Source organism: Triticum aestivum, chromosome 2B (genome assembly GCF_018294505.1).
Source record: "Triticum aestivum cultivar Chinese Spring chromosome 2B, IWGSC CS RefSeq v2.1, whole genome shotgun sequence".
In the NCBI taxonomy this organism is placed as follows: Eukaryota; Viridiplantae; Streptophyta; class Magnoliopsida; order Poales; family Poaceae; genus Triticum; species Triticum aestivum.
In genome coordinates, this window is record NC_057798.1 from 770,646,038 (window position 1) to 770,656,275 (window position 10,238).

Genomic DNA, 10,238 nt, shown 5'->3' on the forward strand with positions numbered 1-10,238 from the left:
ATTACTAGTTGAACTAGTAATGGTGCACCACTCCCACGGTGCGCCATTAGTAGTTTTGCCAAAAAAATTAAAAAAAATTTTTACTAATGGCGCACCCGCGATGTGGTGCGCCATTAGTATTTGGACACTAATGGCATACCAACACATGGTGCGCCATTAGTATATAGTAATGGCGCACCACATGTCTGGTGCGCCATTAGTGTCAATTCCATCTATAGCCCTTTTCCTAGTAGTGAGAGGACGGTGTCGAAGGGCATGGTGGATGAGTGGTCACCGAGGACGACACGGATGGTGTCGAGCCGCTTGTCGAGGCCGTGTAGGAATTGGGTGGTGATGTCGGTGAGACCGTCAGTGGGCAGCTTCAGGCGACGGGCGTATGCGTTGATGGAGAGATCGCCCTGCTTCAGATTACGGTACTGGCGATTGAGCAGCGTGAACCGCGCAGCCCGATTGGCGAGGAAGAAGGCCTGGATCTTGGTCCAGAGGGCGTACATGGTGGTGGCGCCGACGACATGGTCGATGAGAGGATCGGCGAGGGTGGCGTAGATCCAGAGCACCACATGGGCGTCCAGCTCCAGGTACTGGGCATCGGCGTTGAGCGGAGGAGGGTGCTTGATGAGGAAGGTGACGCTGTAGTGGACGAGAACGAGCAGGAAGAATGACTTCCACTTGTGGTAGTTGTGGTCAGCCGAATTGAGCAGGAATTTGATATGGTTGGTGATGTGATCGAAGAAGATCGGGTGGCGAGGGGCCGGGGTGGGCGGCGCAGGAGCCGAGGATGAGAAGAGGGGGCGAACTGAGAGGGTCCGGGGCTACCAGATGCACCGGAGAAGATGAACGGGGAGGATCCCAGCGAGGTCGCCGAAGAGGTGGCAGGGGCAGTCGCCGAGGAAGAGAGGGAGCTCGACGAGGTGGCGGTGTTGGTGGCGGCGGAAGAGGAGCCGGGCTCAACCATGGCAACAGAAGAGGAGGGCCTGGTAACTGATACCAAGTTGGAGGAAACAATTCACTCTCTATGATTGATCAAGTGTTACATACATGATTTATATACACCGGGCGATGCCCGAGTCAGAAGGCACGCAGGCCCTTGATCCTAATTACATGGGCATGCATAAGCTTTTGAAAGAAGGTGTTAAGGTTACGATACTCACCCCCCAGTCTAACTGGACATGGATGATTTTGTGCTTAGCAATCGCTCAAGATATGCTTGAAATTGCATAAAGACATGAAACACATCAGATTTGCGCTTAATAAGATAAATCCAAGTAAAGCTACTGAAAGCATCGATGAAACTGACATAATAGTTGTGACCACTGACAAAAGTTTGGGCATAGCCCCACACATCTGAAAACACAAGTTCAAGAGGAGACGTGACAACACGACTTGATACAGAAAAAGGCAACTGATGACTTTGCCTTGTTGACAGGCATCACACACTAGAAACTCCTTATTACTCGACTCAACAGGAAGACGATGACGATGAAGCACATGGCGCACAATGGGAGTGGCAGGATGACCAAGACGAGAATGCCATTGCGACGATGACACCTGAACACCACTGAAAACTTGAGAGACTCGTGGCACATCAAGCGCCTATAAGCCATCACGAGCTCGACCACTAAGAAGAACGTCCCTCGTGTCCTGGTCCTTAACAAACAAAATGGAAAGGGTGAAACTCAACAAACACATTGTTGTCACGAGTTAATTTAGGAACCGAGAGTAAACTACGTGTGACTGAAGGAACATGAAGGACAGCAAGTAGACGCAAGGTTTTAGTGGTACGTGAAAGAAGAGATGCATGACCAACATGTGAGATGGGCATACCTGATCCATTGGCAGTGCGTACTTGATCATGACCGGTGTAGGGCTGATGAGTGGCCAGCTTGTCAAGCTGGCTCGTCAAATGGTCTGTGGCGCCTATGTCCATGTACCAGGCAGGATCCATAGAATATGATGGAGTGAACCCGAGATCCTGTGTAGCGAGAGCAGCTTGCTTCTCATTGCCCTTCCCATTGTTCCCAATGCCAAGAAAAGGTCGTTTAAAATGACGATGGCAGCGAGATGTCAGGTGCCCCTCAATGCCGCAGAGTTGACACTGAACCCCACCACCACATGCCTCGCAGTGGAGCCGCTTGCGGCCAGACGTCGGAGGAGGTGGAGCGGGCGGACGGGGCCGGTTGCCTGAGGACGACGGCGCTTTCTGCTTGGCACCGCGAGCACCTCCGCGGAGAGCAGCGTTCGCAGACGACCCTCCGTGTAGCGCCAACAGAGTGGCGAGCAGCAAGCCGCCGTTCGGTGTTGAGGAGGCGTGCGTAGAGATCGCGAGGCGGCATCGACGTGTCATGTCCGTTGATGTTTTCAACAAGAGAATCATAGTCCTCATCAAGCCCATTGAGAATGAATGAAGTGAACTCCTCATCACGGAGAGGCTTCCCAATGGATGAGAGTGTATCGGCCAGGGTTTTGACGTTGTTGAAGAAGGCCGTGACGGAGAGATCATTTTTCTTGACCTCACCCAGCTGATTACGGATGGCAGAAGAACGAGCCAGCAACTGTGAGGAGAAGCTGGAGTTGAGCGTGGCCCATGCGTCCCTCGACGTCGCGGCAAAGACCACCATGTCGGCCAGGAAGGGAGTGAGCGAGGACTGAATGGCACCCAGAATGGCCTGATCCTGAGCGATCCACCGACGATGAGCAGGGTTGGACACCATGACAGAACCACCAGCAGGTGAGGGCATCGGAATCATGGCCGGAGGACACGACGGTGTACCATCGACATACCCCTCAAGGTAGTGACTACGTATCAGCGGCAACACCTGAGCACGCCACAGGAGGTAGTTATCAGCACAGAGCTTTGCTGTCACTAGATGAGCAAAGTGGAACGGTCCTGGTTCAGCCACTGATGCGGGAAGCTGCGAGTCATACGTCGGAGGAGCACTGTATGGAGTCAGCGCATCGGCCGACGGAGGCGTACGATAGTGTTGGTGATGACCGTATGGCTGCACAGGAGGCACACTGTAAGGCTGCAGAGGTGGCGGGAGGTGCGACCCCGGAGCTGCGTAGGGCGCACCATACGCTACCTCACTGGATACCACGGGAGAAGGCACATACGGCGCTAATGACTGCGCGACGTAGGGCGCGGGGCACACCCCGCCGTAGGGCTGTTGGACAGGAGCACTGTAGAAGCCCGGAGCCGGCAGCGCACCAGATGAGGGTGGGCCGTATGGTTGTTGAACAGGAGCGTCGTAGGGTTGCTGAGCGGGAGCGTCGTAGAGGCCAGCAGCCGCCGGCGCATCACGGGATTGACCCGGGGCAGCGTCGTAGTGCACCGGGGCGACGATCGGGCGCCGTAGGAGGGCGCGGGAGATCGAGCCGGTGCAGACAGATCGGGCGCGGGAGATCGGGACGGCGCCGTCGGGCGCGAGTCCGAAGCCGCCTGCCGGGCCCAGGCGAGCGGTGTGGACGCCATGAAGGGCGAGTCCGTTGCCAGGGTTGAGGGAGGCGGGACGGCGGAGGAGGCCGACGCGGCGGCGGCGGCGGCAGAGGAGGCAGAAGCACATCACAGATTGAACGCGTCGTTTGATACCATGTTAGACAGATTAGGGTTTGGAATAATGCTCGATACCCTTGATGGGTACGGCTGTCATATATTTATAAGAGGGAACCGTACAAATACAGGTTATGTTACAACACGTATGTCTAATATATACTTAGTCTAACAGCATGCAGTGTAGATTGTTGCACATGCTAGGACTGTTGCCACTTGTATACATCTTATTTTATTATTTTTAAGTTTGAAATTATGTCAATTAAATGAATGTATCTAGATGTATTACAGAGCTAGATATATCTATATGCATACATCCGTTTAAGAGTCAAATAATTTCGAACGAAGGGAGTACTGTGTACCAGTTGAGGTGTATGGTTTCGGTCATGGTCTCAATGATCTTGTGCTCCGCCCCGAGCGCTACGAGGAACAGCTCCATCAGCTTGTTGGCCAGCGCACACATCTCCTTATGGAACTCCTCCATCACGCCGCTGCACATCACACGATTAACATATGATATAAGCCGTACAGTAACACTAACATCTCGCAAGTTACATCTCTCGTGAATGGCATGCATTAATTCATGGACACATACCAGAAGTGGCTTTAGTCGTGGCCGCCGTCGGGCCAGATCTTGCGGAGTTCCGCGGAGGTTGGCCGGGGTCAAGGTGTAGCCCTCGGACCACATGGTCTTGGATCAGGGTGGACACAGTCCGGGCCGGTCCGGTCCCTGACCTAGCCGTCGTTTGGACCGGCCGGTGGTCACCCCAGAGCTTGTGCCGGAGCACGGCGACGCGGGGAGGGCGCTGGAGGCAGCAGGGCTCATCGTGGAGGTGTCTGGCAACTTCTGTGACTCACGGTGGACGGCACAGCGGCCAGGCAGAGCTCGGGCAGCAACAGCGGCGAAGAATCTGGCATGATGGTCGGTGCACGACGGCCGGTGTACAACGACGGTGTAGGGCCTCCCTCTTCAAGGTCTACCTTCCAGGTGATAGATCCGAGCATGGCGCATCTAGTAGACATGCTTTCCAGCGTTAGGGAGGCCGGTGGCCGCGCGGATGAACGACGGCGGCGCAGACCAGCGCACGACCGACGGGCCCACCACGCACCCATCACGCAGCTCCGGCCACGCGCTCGCCACACGCCCGCCACGACCTTGACACGCCCCCGCCACGCCCCTGCCATGCGCTCGGCACGCCCCCGCCATGCCCATTCCTCGTCCCGACATGCCCCCGCCACGCCCCTGCCATGCCACAGGTCGTGTTCGTTGGTTCGTTCGGTCGGACCGAGCTTTAACCGGACCAGACCGAGGGATTTTCGGCCCCGTTTGCAGGGCCCGGACCGGCTGGATTTTATGCCGGGCCAGGACCGAGCCTGGCCGGACCGAGCGGGCCACGAGCCGGTCCTAAAGACCGCTCGTGCCGTCCACCCTGAGTCTTGGACAAGTAGGTGGCGATGTGCGGCAGCCCGTAGCCAACAGGGTCACCATCCTGCCGCGCGGCGCGCATCTTCTCCGGCTTCGGCAGCCCAAACATGCCGGCGATCCCGGCCTCGACACGCGCCATCAGGTCTCTCGGCAAGCCGTGGCCCAAGAACAGGAACGCTCCCCACTTCTTCGATGTGCGTGCCACTGCCTCCGCCGCGCACGGGTCCCGCATGTAGACCACCGGCACGGCGTCCTCCCCAGCCCCGACGCCGCCATCCACCACCAGGTGCTCGTGCAACCCCTCCCACGCGTGCGTCTCCGGCACCTGCCGCGCTGCCTCCAAGTCGAAGTAGTGGTTGTACGGGGCCTTGTTGAGTTGCGACTGTCCCAGCATGGCGAGCGACGCAGAACCAATAATCAGTGGAGTAGTGAGTAGTAAGAGCGGAGATGGACGGAGAGTGAGTGTGAGGAGGGAAGCATAGCGATAGAACCCTACAATGATAGACATAACGAAATATGTATGTGGCAACCAAAATCTTTTTGCAAAAATGCCACACCTTCCATCCAAATCGGTCGAGCTCGCCATCTTTCTCAGCACACTATCCAACCACCGGTGCCGCCGCGCCGCCCATGCCCCTTCCCCGACCCCGTATCCGGCCGCCGCGCCGCTTTCTTCCCCTGGATCCGCCCGGAACCGATGCCGCCACTACCTGCCGCCACCAAGCGTCAACGCACAACCCCGCCGCCTACCTTTGGTGCGCCGCCACGCCTCCCCTGACACCTAGGCTTCCCCCGGCCTCGCCCAGCTCCTCTTCCGGCGACGACCCCGTGCCACACGCGCCGCCCTCGTCCCGACAACAAAACCTCGAAATCCAGCCAACCACCGCTTCCTGAACCGCCCGTCCCGCGCTCCATCCGGACAACGCCGCCTCCCCACCACGTCCCGCTCGCCTCCCGACCAACCACTGCCTCCCCACCACGTCCCGCTCGCTTCTCGACCAACCACTGCCTCCCCATCCCTTCGGCTTACCTACACCTGGTCGCGCGCGCCGCTGCCGCGAGGTCCACCACCTACTTTCGACGCTACGACAACCACCCACCCGCCGCGCCGGCCATCCCACACCAGTAAAGCCTGCATCCCGCCGACCCTCCGGCCCCCAGCGAGCCGCTGCCCTCCCTCTCCCGGCGGGTCCGCCGGCACCGGCGCCGCGTGCCGCCGCCAACCAACCAGGATCCCGCCGCTTCAACTTGTTCTGAACGGGATGTACCTACTCTTCGGCTAATCGATCGATTGATTCTTTGTGTCCGTCGGTTCGGCTGATTCCTAGATCGATCCATGTGCTCTCTGTCTCCCAGACTAATTGGTGTTCTTGCAGCTACAGTGCTAGCCGGCTCTGCTTCCGCGAGACTGCACTCAATCACGGCAGCTCCAGCTGAACTTCAGGTAGCAACTAAAAGCAGAGGAGACAGTAGTATTTTGGTTCTGGGCAACACATGCCCTTTCTTTTTTAGTACAACGAATGCCTGAATTTTGTTACCAACGAATGCTAGTTTTTTGGCTAGCTAGCTAGCGCGCTCCTAGTTAGCAAATTCCACGTCCGTGCTCCTTCATGGTACTCCTATATGCTGCTATAATTCTCGTGGAATTTGCTCCCAACCTTTCTTTTTTGGTAAGAAAAAAAAGTAGTTTTAAAAGGAATGATATTTTGTCGGGTAGGTATCTCTCTCACTCGCAGTGAATTGCTCCTTGAAAATATTCCCTATACTGATTTTGATGACTTAGGTATCATCACCGCAATAATTTTGACCCTAATTTTTTTTGCTGAAAAATATAACCCGGTAATTTTCTCTGTAAATAGTTGGTAACATACGCACCATGGACTAGATAACTTACACACAAACACCACAATAATTTTGAGTCACGAGTAACAAACATTGAAAATATACCTTCGATAATTTTTGTGTAAATAGCACGATAGTATACGCCCCATAGATTTGATAACTTACGTCTAAAATACCACAATAATTTTTTGTCCGATGAAAAAAAAGTTGTTCCATACAATGGTAAAGTTTGTGTACATAGCATGGTATTTTAAGCACTGTGGACCTGTTAAACTGCCTACAAAAACCATGATAAGTTTTCGACCCCGGAATGTTTTTTGTTAAAACTTACCCCCACTAATTTAAAAAAACATGGTAGTATAAGAAGCTCATAACCGATAACTTACATACTAACACCATGATAACTTTTGCCCTAGGAAAAAATTGTTGGAAAATATACTATTGCTAACTTATTTGTACATAGTATGGTAATATATGCCTCACCGACCTGATAACTTACGTCCAAACACCTCGGTAATTTTAACTAGAATAATAATCATCGCAAATTACCCTCGACAACTTCTGTGCAAATAACACGGTAATGTACGTCCAAACACCGTGGTAATTTTGGATAGGGAAATTTTTAGGGAATACTCGCGGTAATTTCTATGTAAATAGCATGGTAATTTAGGCCTCACAGACATGATAATTTACTTAAAACGCTGCAGTAATTTTGACTAGGTGAAAATTTATTGAGAAAATAATTCCCGTTAATTTTTATGTAAATATAATGGTAATTCACGCACCGCAGACATGATAACTTACGAACAAACACCTTGTTAACTTTTGACTCTGAGAAAAAAGATGTTGAAACATACCCCAATAAATCGTGTGTAAATAACACGGTAATATACGCACCACATAATACTCGTACAAACACCACGGTAATTTTTGACTCAGGTAAAAAGTTGTTAAAAACATTTCCCGTATAACCTTTGTGTAAATAGTATGATAATTTACTCATGCAGATCTAATAACTTGTGTATGAACATCATGGTAACTTTTATGATATAGGGGTGAAAAAATTATTGAAAACGTACACGAAGTACCTTCTATGTACATAGCATGATGATTTACACACCGCAAACATGATAAACTTTGGTACAAAACACCGTAGTAAATTTGTCCAAGTGAATTTTTTTGATGAACACGTGATAACCTCTGTCTAAATAACGTGATAATTTACTCATCGCAGATCTAACTACTTACATACAAACACCATGATAACACTGACCAGGAGGGGGTGTTGAAAAATACACCTCCGATAACTTATCTGCAAATATCATGGTAATATACGAAGCACATACCTGATAATTTAAGTACAAACAGAGAAAAAGCTATTGATAAACATACCCCAAAAACTTGACTGAGAAAAGCATGGCAACATTAGAACTTTGTACCTGATAACTTACGTGCAAACATCATGATATTTTACATCTTAAAAGGAGTGAAGAGGACACCCGGGTTTGTGAACCGTGTGAGACGTGCAGAAAAAATGATAGAACTAGGGTACATTGTTCTAAAACCCGTACAAATGTGGCTGCCAGTTTGGATTTTCAGTTACTAATCACTGACTTTTTTTGTTTATTCTTGTTTCAGGAAGATATAACTAGTGTGTAAGTTGTATGTAGTCAGATAAGTGGGCTAGCGCAGCTGGATGTTGCACCTTAGTTTCGTATGAGAGGGTCTGGGTTTGATTGCCTTTCAATGCCTTCTTTTTTTTTGCCTATTTTAAACTACAGGCCCGAAAAAAACTGGAGAAGATGGGATCCAAGGAGGGTGGTCGCTCGGGAGGAGGTGGGATCGAAGAGAGAAGAGTCGTGTGATACTTTTAGCAATGTGGCACACGTCTGCCAAATATCACAGTCCTAGACATAAATCCACATGTAAAGATCACCATGTGATTGTGTATAAACGAGGTGCTGGCTAGTATTGTACAAAGATACGCACAAATACTCACGTGTAAAACGCTGGATCGATGACCGATCAACAGCTGTGCCCAATTAATGTGCATAAAGATACTTCATTAAACACGTCTAAAGGCAGTACAAAATGTTTTAACTTTTTATCATTGCACATATACTACATTACGTACATACTATAAAAGGTGGATAAAAAAGATTGTGTTTTATACTATTAGACATAAATGTAAATAGTAATCAAGACATTTTTTTTGCGAGATATAAACATAAAGATCTCACTGAGTGACTGTGTATAAATGAGGTGCTAGCTACAAAGATAGACACAAATACACACGTGTAAAACGTTGCATAAAAAAGATTGTCTTCTATTTATTAAACACCATTTGGATAAACTAAATATCTTGTTTTGTGAAATATAAACATAAATAGTAATTAAAACATTTCCACATTAGCATGCAGTACTAGTAAATAGGTGCGCTATACTATATGGGCCATTCGAAATGGGTCAGGGTAATCCATATATTTGTGGCGGGTCATATATTTTACCTGGGATGGCCCTTTTTCTAAACCTGCCTTGGAGAAATAAGTTAAGCTTCCGGAGACGGGCTTCTTTTACAACCCTTTTTGAACATATACGACCCGTTAGGCCTATTTGAGCTAGTCGATATATATACATGATACATTGCAAATTGTACTAGTTCCTCCTGGGAGCGCCTGACTGGGCCAGTCCACTAGCGACCCAGGATCGGGCACCTATAGGCTGTAGCGAACACATGGATAGCTGTAGTCCCCCTAAAAGAACATGGATAGCTGTAGCATTTATTTAAATTTTGAATGTCTATTGAAGATGTGACCATCTTTTAAAAAAATTATATAAAAATTGTTGGGACGATGTCCGGTGGGCCTGCCAGAGCTAGGGTGTGCAAATTCAGGCCTAGAAGGGCCGGCATGCTCACAGGGCAGCGCGCCCTAGTTAGGCCCAGAAGCCTCCTATATAGAGGAGTTCAAAAGGGCAGCCGCGGCTGGGTTTATAAACCAGTGTGGCTGCCCTTCGCTCGGCGAGGTGGGACTAAAAATAGTGCACTGCGGGTGGCAGCGCACGATCATTAGTACCGGTTGGTGGCTCCAATCGATACTAATGTGTTACCCTTTCGTACCGATTGAAGCCACCAACCGGTACTAAAGGCCCTCATTTCCCGCCGCTTGGGCTGGCCAAAATTGGCCTTTATTACCGGTTGGTGGCTCCAACCGGTACTAAAGGCCCCTCCTATATATACTACACTTACGAAAAATCAGTTCCATCGTCGACCACACTTCGTCTCCATCGCGCGACATCGATCTATCACCGACGCCGCCGCCGCCGCTCCGTCGCCCCCGCCGCCCTTGATCGCCACCCCCGCCGCACGTCGTCGCCGTCCCCGCCCCTGCCGCCCGTCGTCGCCGTCCCCGTCGTTGCCGCGCG

General features: G+C 51.0%; 1 pseudogene; it reads right to left on the minus strand.

The window, feature by feature from the left end:
- Positions 1-5,367, minus strand: part of LOC123039600 (gibberellin 3-beta-dioxygenase 2-2-like) — an 8,700-nt pseudogene extending 3,333 nt beyond the window's left edge.
- Positions 5,368-10,238: the final 4,871 nt, after the last annotated feature.